The following is a 19379-nucleotide window of genomic DNA, read 5'->3' as shown; positions in this document are numbered from 1 at the left end:
TCTTCATATTCTTTCATTATCATTTCACTATATATATTGAAAAGTTCTGGTGTTTAGGCTTATATGTTGATTCTCCAGCATCGTGTTGTGTAAGGAAATTAACAACTTAGACTATATAATAAATAAAAATATTTAATTATTACTTTCTATATTTTACCAAAGTTAAATTGGCATCTTCAGAGATTAATACACTGGTATTTCTTGGTGCAGATGATATTATTATCATCATCTGACCTCCATCCACGGAGGAGGAAGAGGTACACACTATTGCACAAAATGTTCATCCAACCTTTTTTTAAACTTAATCAATGTGTCTACATTCACAACACACTCAGACAATTCCACTCACCAGCCACTCTCCATGCAAAGAATCTGCTCCTCCTCACTCCTCTACCTACACCCTCCTTATACAATTTCAAGTGGTGACCTCTTGTTCTACATCCCCTCTCCCATTCTATGAAAAATCTCTTCTGTGTCAACCTAATAAACGACCCATGACTAACTTATCTGTTTCAATCATATCCCCCCCCCCACCTTCCTCCTATTCATGAGGCTCTGCAGTTTACATTTATGACATAGAATACTGCTGTTATCAACTCATTTCTGTATGCTACTTCTCACCGATCTCTCCAGTACCTTCATTACAACTCCAGATATACAGACTGGCCTACAATTTGAAGCCAAAGCCTTATCACCACCTTTATGTGGTGGAACAATTTTACCCTCCCTCCACTCCCTTGGAACCTGTGCTGTTGTAAAACTTATTAAACAAGCATGCCAGTGCTACTGCCAATTTCATGGGACAATCCCTTAAGATGTGTGGTGATATGTCATCAAATCCTATCTCTTTATTGACATCATGTTTATTTTCTCAAATACCTCCTGCTCATTCACAATTAAGCCATTCTCTCCCATATCTTCTACACTTAAGTTCCTCATGATTCCACCCTGATCAGGATGAAACACCCTTATAAACTGATCATGCAATACTTCAATGTCTCTACAGCAGTTAATGTTAATGTCTCTACCACTTTCATCCATTAACATCATCTTACTATGATCATTCTTCCTTCTACTTTCCACATACCTAAAAACCTCTAAGGTTTTTCTTCACTTGATCTGCCAATTTCTGCTTATACTGCACTTTTGTTTTCCTTACTAACTGAGTCATTCTCCTGGCTTCTTCTTTATACTCTTCATGTAACTGATTATTACCATTATTCATTTTGTACTGCTTCCAAAGTGCCTTATTTTTCCAGATTTCATGCTTAATTCTCTCATTCATCCATTTTATACCTACCTTATTCAGCCTTTTGTCCTTCGGAATACATTCACACATTGATGCTGTTATGTATCCAACCTTGTTGGATACATAACAGCATCACCAATCGACCAACCTTGCCGGCGAAGGTTGGTCGATTGGTAGAGCCTCTGCTACTAATGGCTCAGTTAAGTAAGTTTGAGCGCGGTTAGTAGTTGGAAGGGGGCTAATCGTTCGATGCTGTCGGCACACTCTCCCTCGATGAGTCTTTGGACTCCCTGGAGGTGTCAAAATAATAATAATAATGTATTTCTTTGTCAGTTCCCATGCAACATTTATTCCCTTACTGTTCAACTCCTCATTCCATGTTATAGCTGCAAGCTGTCTCCTAAGCTTCTCATAATCACCAGCCTTATAATTCCACATATATCCTTTCCTCACAAAAGTCTGTTTGACTAGCAACAATCCAGGTGATCCATTCATGATCAATTTCACCAACTGAAAGAAAGTGTGAAAACCCCTCTCACAGTCCTCTGATGAAATGATCAAATCTAGAACTCTTGATCCTCACGTGCCTCCTCCTTTATGTGCTGCCTAAGATAGATATCTCTCAAGAACTAGAGAAATTAATTTTTCTTATCCCCAAATGCTATCTCTTCATTCCAATCTATACCACCATAATTAAAATCACCCATAATAATTACATTTCCTTTGTTCACTAATCCAAGTTGTTTATACATTTCTTCATCACCACCCTCCACATTTCCAAGCTTATAGCAACATCCAACTAAATATGTCTTCCTCTGAACTCCATGTTACACTACACTGCCTCATAACCATTTCCACTATTTCCCTCTTTCAATTCTACCTTATGTGGATTTAATTCCTCTGCTATCATCAGCAGCACTCACCCTCCTTTCTTGCCCTTTCTATCCTTGTGAAAAATACTGTATCCTTCCATTTCTATTCCCGTTACGATATCATCTTCATTCAACCATGTTTCACTTATTCCAATGATTTTGGGGTGGATAAACTCAATCACTGAAACCATTTCATCCCCCTTTATTTCTGATACTTCTGGCATTTGTAAACAAACACAGCAGTTCATTTTTAGGTCTATAACTAATCCTATCCAAGCCACTTGTTGGTTGTGATTTCCCCAGTCACCTTTATCACCACTTACCATATATATGCTCAATCTCAAATTCCCCACCCACATTGCAATATATTCCATCTTCATACACACATTCACTGCCACTTTCAATATCTGCTTCTCCCTGTCCTCCCAGACTCCCCCCGTTTCCCTGTTCCTCTTGCATTTTCATTCTCTCTTCATCTCTCACACTACTACCAAGACTTCTGTCTCTTCAATGCTGCTCTCCTGATTTTTCCCTTCATCTCTTTCTTCTGATCTCTTGCACACATCATATGCTGTACTTCCATCCAGCAACACTTTCTCCAGTATACTCACTTCAAAGCCATTCAAATGCAACCCCATCATGCCTGTATAATTTCAGTCTTCCCTCAAATACATGTCTACATCCACAAACTGTACTCCCCTTCTCCTCACACAACTCCACTAGCTTACTGTTTATGATATTGGCTCTCCATCACAACTCTTCATCATACCTTGGCAAAAAAACTGACAATGTTTCCTACTACACTTACGTTTCACTCTTTTCAATAGCCTACTGATATTTTTCCTCACATCCTCATATCCACCAAGATTGTTTGTCCCCATAATCACGACTAACTCTCTCTCTCTCATTTCTTCCTCATGTCCAATGCCTTATTTTGCTTTCTGACAATTTCATGCTAATCACTCCCGCAACCTCTCATTCTTCCACATCTTACTTCCGTTTCCTCATTCATATTTTCTTTCACTCCCTTATCACTAACTTTTACCCTATATCCCTGCATTCTTTCACTCCCAGTAGATCTGAGAGCTGAGTTAGAAACAAAAATATTGACTGGAAACCACAGATGTGAGTGTCTTAAGATTAGGGACTGAATGGATGGTATCCATGATAGTATATCATATTAAAAATGAGGCTATTAGGAAAGAACTTAATATTGTTGGCATTCAGGAATGTGTTAGCAGGGCTAATCTCAGGTGGTATAGCCATTTAAATAGAATGGGAGAGGAAAGATCAGCTAATCAAGTGTTCTTTGCCAGGATGGAAAGAAAAAGACCCAGAGGAAGACCAAGATGTAGATTGATTGATACAGTAACTGTGCATTAGAAGAGAGAAATATAAGATCTTATGATATTGGAATGTTGACTGACAGATTACATGCTAATCTGAAGGAAGACTGTTGATAGGAAATTAGTAATGATGTAACATTTCACGTATTAAAGATACCAAGTTATATTCTTGGTTTAATCCTTTATCTAAGTGTAAGAAAACAAAGTTTGTGCATGTGCATTGCATTATGGGATACTAAGGCAATTGATGTGAAGTCATTAGCCTCTATATACAAAAGTAGCCCAGTCATGAAATAACTTAATGCACAAACTTTGTTTGCTTATACTTGGTTAAAGGACTAAACCAAGAATATAACTTCTTGTCATCTTTAATTTATAGTATAACAAAGTGGAAAAACTTTCAACAACACTTCATGCAGTACTATCATCCCCTGGTATATTTCAGGAATTTGATGATATTTTGCTGAAGTTAAATCAGCATCTTCAGGAATTAATACACTTGTACTACTGCTTATACCTCATCACATATCAAAAACTCAGCCCAGTTTATGTCCAGTATAAGACCTTATGTTCCACACTGACCTAATGGTTAGTTTTGATGTCTCCTCCTTATTCACAAATGTCCAACTTAATGACATCATGGCACTTATCCAAGCAGATTATCCTTCCAATATCTCAGCCCTGTTTCAATTTACTATAAACTTTCGCTGTTTTGTTTGGCAAAGAAAATTCTACAAAGAGATTGAAGGTACAGTCATGGGCTTCCCTCTTATCAAGGAGACACTTCAAAGAATGCCCTAAATTCATCTCCCCCTTAAATCCACTAATTTGGCTACAATATGTGGACAATGTGTTTGCAATTTGGCCATATGGCTAGGACACCTTGCATATTTCCCCCATCCCATTTGAACAGCCAACATCCAAGGATCCAATTCACAACAGAAAGTAATGGTCTGCCCTTCCTAGACATCCTAGTTACAAGACAACCAAATGGATCTCTGACCTTCAGTCTACAGAACCCCCCCCCCACACACACAGGTAAACACATCCATTAACAGTCATATCATTCCCCCCCTAACAATTTAGAACTATAAAAATGTTAGCCTACCAGCAAAATTAATTTGCTCAGATTACAATGCACTCAAAACCCACAAAAAAAAGCATCTTTTTGATCAATGGTTACAACCTCCCACCAAATAAAAATAATTTTAACACTACATACCCACAATCCCCTTCCAAACATAGATTATAGCAAATCTATGTTTGGAACCATCCCCTATAATCGTGCATCTCAGAGAAGGGTGGCCAAGATCTTAAAAAAGGTAGCAACCCATATCTGCTCCCCCAAAGACCAGCTACAACCTCTGGATTTACTCATAGTGTACCAGGTATCCTGGCTACAACTGTTCATACTATGGACAAACAGGTAGGACAGTCAATATCCATATATCAGAGCACTAAGATTACATCTGTTTCCACCACTGCAACCACTCAGGATTTAGAATCTTGCAACCATTTATAAACTGTACAAAAAAGCTATTAACCCATATCTGTCCCCACAAAGACCAGCTACAACTCTGGATTTACTCATAGTATACCAGGTATCATGCAGCTGCAACTGTTCACACTATGGACAAATAGGCAGGACAGTCAACATCCATATATCAGAGCACCAAGATTTCATCTGTTTCCACCACTACGGCCACTCAGGATTAATAGACCATACCTTGGATACTCGGCATATGATCCATTAAGAAAAAAAAAGCCACCATGCTTCACCAAAGTAAATTTAAATTCGAGAGGCTTTTCCTCGAATATGCTGCAGACCATCATCCCAAACTAAACAAATATGGTTGTATCAAACTGCATGTCATATGAGAAACCCTCATTGGTAGACAGTCAAGTCAGTCCAACAGCGAAGAAAACTCAACCAAAGCCAATTTGTGGGGTAATTATAGGACTTTAGGTCTTCCTGTATTTCTCCTATTCCTTCTTTGTTATTACTGAAGAATACTGAAGTGTGCATGTGTTTAATACCAGTATATTAATCCCTGAAGATGCTGATTTAACTTCAGCAAAATATAGAAAGCAATTAAATATTTTTTGTTATTATATAGTCTACGTTGTTGTTCTTCTTTGAGTGCCTTCTCCTATCAGAGGTTGGTGACCACCTTGGCAAATTTTGAGCAATCCACAGCCATTCTGAACAGTCCCCCAGCCAAGATTTTCTTCATCTTCCTTGTCTCCTTTTCATCCATTTATCTTCCCTCTTATAATCAATTGAAGTATCTTATATTTTTCATTACAAAGTAGGTGACCAAGATATGCATTTTTCTTCTTTTTATGGTATCTAGAAGTTCGTGTGATTTCCTCATTTGATTTGGTACTTCTTGATTGGATGTTTGCGCTGTGCATGGGAGTTTTAACATTCATCTGGCTGAAACACGTGGCGATGGATTTGAGCTGTGGTAAAAAAAAAGTGTTTTTTTTAAATGGTGTATAGTGTGAATTCTTTTATGAACTGTGCTACATTATTTTCTCAGTAACACAAGTGTTCTTTAGTGGTTCTGCTTTTGGAGTTTTGTTGTTATATATTGTGTTATTGAGAAGGTGAGGTCACAGTAGACAGCATTTGCTGTGGAAGAGAAGATAAGTTTTCACTATTTAGTATAGTTGAATATAGCATTTATACAGGGTGTCCCAAAATTCATGCAAGAAGTACTTTTGATAGAAAACACAGGTTTTTAATTAAAAATTGTAATTTCTTATTGATTCATAAAGTATATAGTATAGGGTTATGCATGGAATAGCATATCGGGTAAATGGCCTCCACGGCTTTGCTGGCACATACACACTCTTTTGTCGAAATTTTCCATAAATGTGGCTGAATTTCATTGACACAGCGCTCAATTTCCTCCTTCAAGGCATAGGTGGTCATGGGCTTGTTGGCATAAACCTTAGACTTCAAAAAACCCCAAAGAAAAAAGTCCAACGGCATTAAGTCACATAATCTGGGCGGCCAATTCTGATCACCGAAATGGGAAATTACACGACCAGGAAATGACTCATGCAGTAATTGAATTGTTTCTTGGGCTGTATGGCATGTGGCGCTGTCTTGTTGAAACCATGTCGTCTCCACATCCATATCTTGCAATTTAGGCACAAAAAACTGGATTATCATGTCGCGATAGCGGGCACCATTAACTGTTATTGCCTTACCAGCCGCATTTTCGAAGAAGAATGGGCCGATGATGCCTCCATCCCAAAATCCGCACCAAAGAGTGACACGTTGTGGATGCATTTGTTTCTCAACAATCACTCGTGGATTTTCTGAACCCCAAATGTGACAATTTTGTCGATTAACGAAGCCATCAAGATGAAAATGAGCCTCATCACCGAAGATGATTTTGTTCGAAAAATAAGCATCCACTTGTTGTTCCATAATCCATTCAACGAACTCTCTTCGCTGTGTGTGGTCAGTAGGCCTTCAGTTCTTGAGTCAGTTAAACTTTGTAAGTATAAAGATGCAAATCTTTCGCAAGAATACGCTGTAGAGAGCTTCTCGAAATGCCCAATTCAAGACCACAGTGCCGAATTGATGTTCCTGGACTCTCAGCAAACACTTTCACGAACTGCTTCGATGTTTTCTGTTGAATGACTTGAAGGACGGCCAGAGTGTATGAGATCACTAATTGATCCAGTTTCCTTGAATTTTTTAATTAATCTTTTCACAGTTGATGAAGTTAAATCACTATTCCAACCATAATTTGTATGAAAATTGCAAATTGTAGCTGCCAAACCTTCATTATTTTTAAAATATTGCTCAACAATGAAAATGCATTGTTCTTTCGTGTAGTGCTCCATTTTTAATAACCCTGAACCGTCAGCTGTTAAGCTGTCTTTTTTTTCTCGTTGGCAACACTTCACTGTACAAATGGCGCTAAATTTAAATCTTGCGTGAATTTTGGGACACCCTTTATATATATACACACACACAGTGGAACCTCGATTGTCGAATGACTCTCATCTCGAACAAATCGGTCCCCGAACAGGCAAACCGGCAACCACGTGCTCCATGGGATGAGATGTATGGCGGGAGAGGTTCAGTTACGACGCAGCCTCTGCTCAGTGCAGACACCTGCTCGAATTTGCAGTGCCTTTCTCGATTTTCTTTTTGTTTTTTTTATAAATTATTAAATAAGCCACCCGTGGGGGCTGAAGAAGGATAGTGATAGCAGCAAAGTGAAAAGAAAAGTTGTTAGAACAACAATACAGGTTAAAAAGAAATCGTTTCCAAACACGAAAATGCCATTCATGTCTCAGATCTTGTTATGCAGCTCGGGATGGCAAAATCAAATATCTGCACCAGTGGTGGCCTGTACATAAGCACTGTGAGACTGCAGCACCCCCAAGAAAAAAATTAAAAATTTAAATTTTGTTTGTGTTTATAAATAATAACAATGCTTACAACATTATATAAATGCAATACAACATATTAAAGGTTACAACTTATGTTTCGACAGTGATTGAATAGTTAATAATTGGAATTGTTTGATTAACACTTTAGATTACGAAACAAATACACTTTCGACCAACTGCAGCCAGTCTCACCAATATTCGTTTGCGCTTGTGATCGCACGTTACAAGTCATTCCTGACACTGCTCGTTTGGGCAGCGTATCGTATGCTTGGGCATTATTTTTGTGAGATACGAAACTTTTATTATTGGTGTTTGTTCGTGGTGAGGGTGAAATATTTTTAATAAAGCAATTTTTAATATGTAAATTTATTTATTAATAAATTGGTTACTGATTAGGAAAAAAATTTTTTTTTTATTTTTTTTATTTTGTACAGGTAGGTATTCAAAAATCCAGCAACCTCCGGACCTGAAGGGTGCTGGATTTTTGATACAGTCCTTTAAAGAAAGAAAATTAAACACTAAATGAAAAGCTTATGAAATTTTAATGTTCACCAACTAAATATAACGGTTCTACAGAATTTTAGTTCAACTGAATAAAATAGTTCCTCAGAAATTTAATTAATAAAATATCGATGGTAGTGACAGCACATCTGGTTGACTTGAAGTTAATGGCAGTGGATTTTCAAGTGTGGACACCACTGCTGCTTCTTCCTGCTTCGTAGCTATTTTCTTCAATATATCATGCAGTGTCTGCTACTTCATATATTTGAGTCTTTCTCTAATAAGTTTATCTTGGAGCAGTAAACAATCATGATTTCTTGTTCGCTTACAAAACTTCGTTGCTCTAGTCCATCCAGCAGTTCAGTTGTCAACGTAATTAACCTGTGAATAGAGATTCTCTCTCTCACATCTTCCTCATTTTCGTCACTGCTTTCATCTTCATCACTACCCGTAGAGGCATTTTTCTCTCCAGACTTTTAACCATATCTACAATTTCAGAATCAGTGTAATGATGAACTGCAGGCACATTATTATTATTACGGGCAACTCCAAGGATTCGACAGATTCATCGAGGGAAGCGCTAACATCATGTCAAGAACAACTATTCGTCTTTCACACAGTATCTATCATACCTCGCCTTAAACTCATTCACGGTCATAGCACCCACAACAGACTCTGGCAGCTTATTCCACTCATTTACCACTCTCCAAGTAAAGAACCTAGCTCCAACATCCCTGTTAACCACATTTTTTGCCCAGCTTCCATGTATGGCCACTAGTCCTCCCACTACCAGCCCTATTCTCAAAAATATCTTCTGGATTAATCTTATAGAAACCCTTCAGTAATTTGAATGCCTCAATCATATCACCCGTTTTCTGCCTATCAACCAATTTTTGCAACCCACAAATCTTCTATCTGTTCTCATAAGGTTCATTCCACAGACCTGCCACCATCTTAATCACTCGTCTCTGGATCCTCTCCACCTCCTCCCCATCAAGAAGAAACCCTGGCACCCATATCTGGGCACAGTAGTCCAGATGGAGTCTTATCAGGGCTCGATATAGAGGAACAATAACTTGTTTGTCTCTGCTCGTTAAAGTATTTTTCGGTAATCAAGTGATTTGATGAGCTGTTTTAGCCACTTTTGCAACGTGCCCTCTAAACTTCAACTCCCTATCCACCAACACTCCCAAATCCCTGGCCTCATCAATCTTCTGGAGTACAGTTCCACTAATGTGATATACTGCTGCTAATCTTTTCACTCCAAAATGCATAACCTTACACTTTGCCACATTAAATTGACATCCATTTTCCTTGGCCCAATCCTCCAAACTATCCAAATCATCCTGCAAAATTTTGACATCCTGTGCACTCGCAATTGCTCTACCCAACTATGCATCATCAGCAAACAAGAGAACACTTCCTCTCAGATCCTTTCCTATATCGTTAATGAACAAATTGGAAAGTAGTGGTCCAAGAACAGAACCCTGCGGCACACCACTAGTCACAAGCAGTCCTTTGGACTCCACTCCTGAATAAACCACTCTCTGGTATCTCTCCATTAACCCCTCCTATCCATCCCCATCTGCTCCAGTTTACTGATTAGAGTTCCATGTGGTATCCTATCAAAGGCTTTGGCAAGGTCCAGTAGAATCACTGAAAACCCATTACCCTTATCCATGTTCAGTCGTTACTGTGTTATAAAACATGAGCAAATTACCGAGGCATGATCTACCCTTCACAAAACCATGTTGTCACCCATACAGTATCCCATTTTCATCTATCCAATCCTGTATTCTTCTCTTGACTAGTTTCTCCAAGACCTTGACAACAATTCCTAATATGCTAATCGGTCGGTAATTTACAGCAACAGTCTTGGAACCTCCTTTATGCAGTGGAACTATTTTCCCCTCTTTCCACCTTGTTGGGACTAACCTAGACCCGAGACTCAGATTAAACAGAATGGTCAAGGGTACTGACAATTCTTTAGCCACTTCACGTACAACACGAGCTGGTATACCATCCAATCCCACAGATGAAATGACATTGAGGTTTTGTAATAGACTACTCACCTCCATCTCATTCACCACAATTCCCATATAAACTTTTGGGTCATTCATTTCTGCAATGTCACCACCTGGATGATATACTCTTGCAAAGTGCTCACTCAGTAATTCAACTATATCAACTGATTCAGTTACCTCCCTACCATCAGCATTCTTTAAAATCATTCTGCCATATACATTTTTTCTTCTACTTGCAACATATCGAAAAAACTGTTTAGGATTGTCTTTAGCCTGCATGGCCAATGTTCTTTCGTAATCCTTTTTTTGCTTTTCTTATCACACTCATTACCCTTCTGGTCTGGGCTTTATACTGTTCATGTGTCTGCCGGTCACCTTTCTCCTTAAATTCCCTCCATAGTTGTTTCTTTTTTTGCAGCTCAAGCTTAATGGTGTTATTCATCCATTTAACCCCTACCTGATTTATTTTTCGGACTCTAGGTATACAGTCAGCCATTGCTTCATGTAAACACTTCTTAACTGCCTCCCATGCACTGTCAACTTCTAGCCCTTGCAGTTTTACATGCCATGGCACTGTACCAATCAATGTCCTAAGCTTGTCATACTTACCAGCCCAATAATTCCACATGTACCCTGTCTTAATTGTAAATTCGACACCTTTAGCCACCTCCCAAGTCAAAACCCTATGATCGTTCTCACCAATTGGTGAGAATGTGGTCATATTCGTTACAGCCAAATTCTCAGATGCAATTACTAGGTCAAGCACTCTCTGACCCCTAGTATTTTCCATTACATGCTGTCACAGATAGTTATCCCTTAATAACCGCATAAAATCCAATTCCTTCCTCCCATGTGTCCTAGGGGTCAGAGAGTGCTTGACTCTCTGACCCCTAGTATTTTCCATTACATGCTGTCGCAGATAGTTATCCCTTAATAATGCCAAAAAATCCAATTCCTTCCTCCCATGTATCCTCTCCTCCTTCCAATCAATGTTACCATAGTTGAAATCTCCCATAATCATTACCTTCCTTCCACTAATTTCTTCTATTTGCTTATGCATACTATCTCCACCATCTATTTCATCACCTGGTCTATAGCAGCACCCAACTGTATATTTTGTTCTGGTAGTTTCAATCTCACACCAAATAGCCTCAAATGTGCTCTTATCTCTATCCTGCAGTTTTACTTCTATTCTCCTTGGCTGTAGCTCCTCTGCTATCATCAATAACACACCTCCTCCATTTTATTCTCCCTGTCTCTCCTGAACACACCATACCCCTCACATTCAATCATAATAGCTGTGTTATCTTCTGTCAGCCATGATTTCTGGTCTTTCCTACTCGCTTGGGCATATTACACACATTCACACACTCAACTGTCTCCCTAAAATCTGCATATATCCCCCCCCCCCAATAACTAGTTTCCCTGGTTCTGTACATTCAACAACACCTTTTCAAGTCTCCGCACCCCAAATCCATTCAAATGTAATCCATCCACATTTTATATAAATCCTTTTGCCCATCAAACTCATTCCACACATCCACAAATTCCACACCACTCAAACATAATTCACGCATAAAGTCATTAGCAATTATGGCCCTCCTTATACTCTTCACTGTCATGCTGTGGCAACAGACTCACCATCGTAACTATCTCACTCTTTTGCTACCTCAAGCAACTTCTTCACATCCTCACTAATAGCCTTTTTGTTTCTTTTCAAATCATTTGTACCCGCTACCACTAGCAATTCCTTCATCCGCTGTTTTTGCATTCTAATTGACTCGCTTACATTCTTTACAGTTGCACCGGATTGGTACGATTTTGTTAAACTCTCAACTAACACAACTCTTAATAGAGAATCTCCATACAACACACACTCTTTCATTTTGTTTACTCACTATCATACCCTTATTTTTTCTATCGTACTTTTGCCGATTATTAGTCAATACGCTTGTTAAAGATTTTTGCCAACGTTCCAGTTGATGGTTTACTCCATGTATTGCTCTGCTTAATAGAGCTATTTCACTCATTGCATCAGCATCATCATTTTTATTTTCTGAGGATTCATTCAATTGTTCTGTATGCTTAACTTCATTCTCTCTTACAACGCCACTCTCACAGCTATCAGGTACTACTTCGCAAATATCCTCATTCATACCTCGAATATCGCTGTTCTAGATTCTCACTTTTGACAATGTTATCACTCACACAACCTAAAACACTCTTTAAATCCTCACATTCTTTACAACACACATTCACTCCACAATCGTTGCTTAACCAGACTCCAACCACTCTCCTCGATGCATACATTTTGCAAACGGTACACTGAATCAAGTCTTTTAAGTTAAGATTTTCAGACAAATATGGCGACCTGGATGCCATCTTTGTATGGCATCCAGGTTGCCTAAAATATTCAAAAAACACAAAAATCACCCAGACACGTTAAAATACTAAAAGTAAACAATACTATGTAAATACTATGCAAATTCATCAATTTTTACTCAAAATATCACTTATCTGGTCAGGAGCTATCCTCAGACACTACATACTATATAGCCCTCTAGTATCGACATTCATCCATTCCGTTAAAACATCTCCATTTATCCTTGATGAAAGCTCCTTGGCATCAGGATTAGTTGCATCTTTAAAATAAGCAGGAAATTCCTGTATAAGCTGCTCTTCTTTGGGAACCCTAAACCCTGCAATATTATTTTCAGTGTCTTCATTAGAATGAGAAGACAACTTCTGTACTGGGGTGTCTGAATTAACTGAACTCATGAGGCGCCTCATTAACAGGGATCAATACTTACATTTCATAGAACGTATAATACCATTGTCCTGTGGTTGAATTAGTGATGTGCAGTTGGATGGGAGGTAGACAACAAAAACATTAGCTTTCGCTAGAAGATCAGCTTTTGGATGTGCCGAACAATTATCTAAAATAAGAAGTATCTTGCAATTAGGCTCTAATCCAACTGAGTTACAGTGAGCCCTAGCCTCAGGAACAAAACAGTTTTGAAACCAATCCAATGTAATATCAGTGGTAACCCACCCCTTCATGTTGGCATGGTAATGGACAGGAAACTGTCATACTCTTGACGGCCCTCGGATGTAAACTTTTTCCGATAACGAGAAACTTACATCTATGGGTACCCGCAGCATTAGAGCAGCACATTACTGTGACGCGATCCTTCGAAGCTTTAAACCCCGATGGCGATTCTGCATCCTCAGTTGTTAGAGTTCTTTTTGGCGTACATCTCCAAAACAAGGCAGTCTCGTCAGCATTGTACACTTGTTCAGGACTTAAATGTTCATCACTAACTAACTTTTCAAATTCATCCACATATACACTAGCCGCATCTTTGTCTGCTGAACGTTTTTTCCCCACACACCGCACGAAACTGTAAGCAATGTCGCGACCTGAAACGATGCAGCCAACTCTCTGAATATTCACACTTGTGTTGCAATCTCAGCTCTTCATGAAACATTTTGGCTTGTTCCTTTAATAAATCACCAGAAATTTCCACACCTTCACTTACACGAAAATTAAACCAGGTTATGAGAACTTGGTCGAGTTCCGAACTTTTTCCCTCTGTCATTGAGTTCCTTACAAACATTTGCTTTTTTGATACACTGTCAGAAAATAACTTTAACAGTTTTTTTTTTCTGTTTTTTAATATCATACACTGTTGAAGAGCCAATGTTGTATGTTGTATGTATGGTTTGCACAGACACACCACCATCAAGTTTTTTTTAGCACTTCCACTCTCTCTGCGATCGACAACATACGATGTTTGCATTTTACGCCACCTCTTTTCTTTGCTGAATCCATAATGGGACTATACAGCAGCAAATAAATGATAAAATGAGAAGGAATAAGCAGGTTATAGCAATGCTTATCAACTACAGCGCCATCAAAACAAACAGAAAACAGTGGCGTGCCAACACGGTAAATTTGAAAACACGCGCTCTGAAATCCATGCCGGAGATCTGAAGGAACCGGATTATCGATGGACGGATTTTTGAATGCCTACCTGTATATGCAGCACCCTCACTTAAAATTTTCGCCAGCCACCACTGATCTGTACAATACTCAAAAATAAAGAGGCAATCAATTTTCATCTATATTTTATCTATCTATTGTGTTTATTCTTTTTGAGCAAGATTTTATGCATGCAGTACTGTTATAAAGGCTTAAATAAGCAATCATCTGGGGTTCGGGTACGGATTAATCCATTTTACATTAATTCTTATGGGAAAATGGTTTCTGTTTTCAAACAAATCAGTTTCCGGACAGTCTCTAGGAAAGAATTATATTCAGCAACTGAGGTTCCACTGTATATAAAATACAGTGTTTATATAAAGTTATATACATTTAGTAGTTTCTCGGCAGTAAGGAATGATAGTGGCTGCAGCTGCAATCACAAATGGCGTATCACCAAATCCTCCGCCATTTAAGAACTCTATTATAAGTAACACAATAAAGGACTTTGTGGCATGCAGTGCTTGGCATGTATGCATTCCAGGAGTTGAATATGTGGCAGGTGAGAGAAGGGGGAGTGTATATGTGAAAATGTAGGCAATGGGAGGAATTCAATGAATTAGATATTTCGATAACTGATCTAGTTACATCAGGGATGGGAAATGAATGTCAGGAGATGAGTAGTGTGATAGGAGAGAACGATGAGCAAAATATGAATGAGAAAATAAGAGCCGGGAGTGTGGAAGGCTTGAATGACCGTGAAGTTTTTAGACATGGTTTTGATTGGGAGAACGAATGGTGAGTAAGAGTGACTAACTTGCAGAGAGGGATAGATGAGCTGAAAGAGAAGGTGGAATGTCTTGTAAACAAGATGAGAAGTATGAAAGATGAGATTAGGAGAATGGAAGAGATGAATGCAAGGAGAATCAGAGTAGGAGCAGGAGAGAGTTTTGGGAATGATAGAAGAGGAGAGAATAAGAGCAGTAGAAGAGAGGGAATGATAAAAGAGGAGAGAATAGAAACAGCAGAAGAGAGGGAGTGAGAGAGAGTTATGGGATTGATAGAGGAGAGGAGAATGGAAACAGTCAGCGAGAGGAAATGAGAAGAATGCGAGGGAGTGCTGGAACCAGGGATAGAGTGATGCCAGGACAGCAGGTAAGTAGGGGAACACAGAGAGAAAGGGTTAGGGTAGAGAGAGAGAGAGTGAGGGAATGGAGGTGAACATTCAAGGAACAGTGGTAAGAGGTATGATGTATGGAGATTCGATCTGTGGTGTGCAAGATAGGATGCCAGAGGTGTATTTGCCTGGAGGCTAAAGTAAAGCGAAGTGGATGACAAACAATATCAAACAGGAACTGCAGTTGAAAAAGAGATTATGGAAGAATTATAATGAGAGGGGTGGAGGGCAGATACACGAAGAGTATAAGACACAGGCCAGGAGAGTGACCAGTATGGTGAGGAAGGCAAAACTGGAATATGAGAAGAGATTGGTACAGATCCAAAGTAAATCCTAGGAAATTTTTTTAGCTATGTGGCCAGTAGGAGGAGAAATGATTGTGGGATACAAATGGGAATAGTGATGATGCAGAGGACATAGTGAAGTTGTTCAATGAGCACTTTATTGCAGTATTTCATCCTGGGGAAGGTTTTAATACTAGAGGGATAGGGCAGGTTCAGGGTTTAAAGGTGCAAGGTGCAAGAGGAGAGTGTGTTCCAAATACTGAGTACTCTGTATACCAGTAAAGCTGTAGGACTGGATGGTATTTCACCACGGATTTTGAGAGAATGTGCTAAAGAACTGACGGCTCCATTGACCTGGCTCTTCAATAAAAGTCTGGATGTGGGAAAGGTACCCAAGGAATGGAAGGAAGGTAAGATAGTGCTGCTGCTGCACAAGGGTAGCAGACTGGAAGTGTCTAATTATAGGCCAGTTCGTGTATCATCAGTAGTTGTTAAGGTCTTGGATAAATTAGTGAGGGACTACATACAGCATTAGGCAGATGAGAGTAATGTTATCTGTGAGAATCAACATGGATTTGTTAAGGGGGTGCTCTTGCTTTAGTAATATGATTGCCTTTTATAATAAGGTGACAAGAGCAGTTTATGAGAGAAAGACTTATACTGCCATTTTTTTGGATTTTACAAAAGGTGTTTGACAGGGTGCCATATGATAAGCTGATATTTAAGTTACAGCACATGGGTTTAAATGTCAGGTTAGTCAAATGGATTCAGGATTGGCTAGTATCAGAGAGTTGTGTGTGGTGGGGCAATATCAAGGAAGCAGAAGGTTACAAGTGGGGTTCCACAAAGCTCAGTACTGGGACCTGTATTGTTCAACCTTAATATCAATGACATTGTCAATGGATTGCAAGGAGATATTCATTTGTTTGCAGATCATGTGAAGCTAGGAAGGATTATCAGTAATAGTGCAGATACAGCAGCCCTGTAAGAGGATTTGAATAAACTAGACAGATAGGAAAATGAATGGGGGGGGGTATCAGTTGAATGCAGCAAAATGTGAAGTCTCGAACTTCACATTTTGGGATCCATCGATGGGAGGATGCATACACGATTGGAGGAAGTAGGGTAGACAAGAGATCTGGAGGTGATGATTGATAGAAAATTGAAATTCAGGGAGCATATTGCAAAGGTGGTGAGGATAACCCAGATGACTGCTGCAATACTGAGAAGGACGCTGACCTGCAGAGAGAAGAGTTATCATTCCGTTGTATAAGACTCTGATCAGACCACACTTAGACTATTGTTCTCAAATTTTGTCCCCAGGATTTGAAGGGGATAAATTAACTGGAAAGGGTACAGAGGTGGATAACAAAGTTGGTTTCAGGACTGTACAATGTCAGTTACGAGGATCGACTGAGGGAATGTGGACTGCAGAGTTTGGTGAATAGAAGAAGGAGAGGTGATATGACTGAGACTTTTAAACTGTTGAGAGGCAATTACAGGGTAGACATTGGGGGAGGGGGGGGTTTCACTTGGTGAAAGCAATGACAAGGGGCTATCCCTCAAAGTTACAAAAGGAAGCTGGTAAGGAGTGGTTTCTTTGCGTGGAGAGTGGTTGAACCATGGAATGTATTACTTGAGAGCGTGGTTAGAGCAAGAACGGTCAATGAGTTCAAGGAGTGGTATGATAAACTTTGTGTTTCCTAAGAATGACCTCCCATGATGAGTCTTTTGACTCGATGGAGGCCTGGATAATAATAATAACCTGTATAACCACATCTCAAAGGCTTCAAGAATTTATTTTTCTATCGATGTCGGTTTCAAGGTCCAAGTTTCTGCACTGTACAGCAGTACAGATGATACATAGTATTTAGCCATGCATACTCTAAGCTCCAAATTTAAATTGTGGTTAGTGTTGATTTCATCAGGAGAAAATTTTCTTGCCATTTCGATTTTAACTTTTATTTCCATTTCTGGCTTGCATTCTTCATTTAACCAGCATCCGAGATATTTAAATTTTGTTATTCTTTCTGTTTGTTTCCAGTTTAAAGAAAGTGCTGAATTAAGAATTGGTTTCTTGCTTATGACCATGAATTTTAGTTTTGGTGATATTTATTCTTAATCCCATTTTTTCACTCTCCTCGTTCACTAGTTCGAGAAAATTTTGAAGATCCTGAATACTGTCAGCCAGGAAAGCTGTCTCATCAGCATATCAGATGTTATTGATGATTTCACCATTTACATTAATCTCTTCCTCTCTTCCATTTAAGATGTTTTGAAATATGGCTTCCAAGTATATGTTAAAAATGAGAGGTGAGAGCATGCATCGTTTGAGTTAATGGAGTATGTAATAATGTTATCAACTTGAACAGATGCCTTTTGGTTCCAAAAAATAAGTTTTTCAATGATCTTAATGCCTTTACCATCTAATCCAATTATTTTTGATAATTCAATCATTTCAGTATGTCAAACTTCGTCAAATGCTTTCTCGAAGTTGAAGCAAAGGAATACTTCCTTGTTTTGGTCACTACATTTTTGGAATAAGATTTGAGAACAGAAAAGAGCCTCTCTCAATTCCCAAACGCCACTTCTAAAGCTGAAATGGGTATCACTGATGATATTTTCACATTTTCTGTATATTCTTTTTTTTTTTAATCTATTGTTTCATCATTAATTTTGTGTATTATTTTAATCTTCTGATTCCAGTATTATTCTATTAATATTATTATTATTATGTGACACCTCCAGGGAGTCCAAAGACTCATGTCTTTGGACTCCCTGGAGCTCTGTCTCCACAAACTACAATGAACTGCAACTACCATCATCATCATATACACCAATGGCATTTACCCCCCCACCTTCATCATCATCACCACTACTATTTTCACAGATAATCACAAACATCCATGCCCATGGTGGGATTCAAACCCACAGCCTTTTGGGTGAAGAGAGCAGATAAGCTAACCACTCAGCCAACTCATATTCTGAGGTGTTTTTTTTTATTTTTATATATAAACACACACACACACACACAAGGGGTCCTCGAGTTACACCGGAGATCCATTCCTATGGAGCGACGTAAGGCAATTTTCGATGCAAGTCGGAATTACCATAGCCTAAGTTACTTACCTCACCTAAATCACCCTAAATACGTATATATCAAGAAACAGAACTAGGCCATAGGAAAATGAAAGGGAGAACATAATTACTGTATAGTACAGAAAAATGACAAAAATGAAACTGTAATAAAAAAACAAACATAAAACAATCTTTTCGCCTTTTCTTGAATTAACATGAGGCTAATTGGGATACGGCATTGATGCTGGTCTTCCAGCCAAAGAACAAGAAGCCTTTCCATCTCAATCATGAGCCTACTACGTTTTTTCGTAATCACAGTCGATTTCATGGGCACCAATCCTTTCACGTGTTCAAGGATGCGAACTTTATCCTCGATAATAGTCCTGACTGTGGTACGACTTAAGTTCAACGTGCAGCCAATGTTCGTTGGAGTTTCTCCTTTTGTTG

General features: G+C 38.9%; 1 protein-coding gene across 7 annotated transcripts in view; it reads right to left on the bottom strand.

Annotated features, from left to right (window-relative positions):
• Window positions 1–19379, bottom strand: part of LOC150096631 (b(0,+)-type amino acid transporter 1-like) — a 347057-nt gene that overhangs the window by 22189 nt on the left and 305489 nt on the right. The gene's annotated exons all lie outside the window — the stretch shown is intronic.

The sequence above is a fragment of the Typopeltis vanoorti genome, chromosome 18, assembly GCF_054136105.1.
Source record: "Typopeltis vanoorti isolate ZY-2024b chromosome 18, IOZ_Tvanoo_1.0, whole genome shotgun sequence".
In the NCBI taxonomy this organism is placed as follows: domain Eukaryota; kingdom Metazoa; phylum Arthropoda; class Arachnida; order Uropygi; family Thelyphonidae; genus Typopeltis; species Typopeltis vanoorti.
This window is presented reverse-complemented; position numbering and strand designations above follow the sequence as displayed.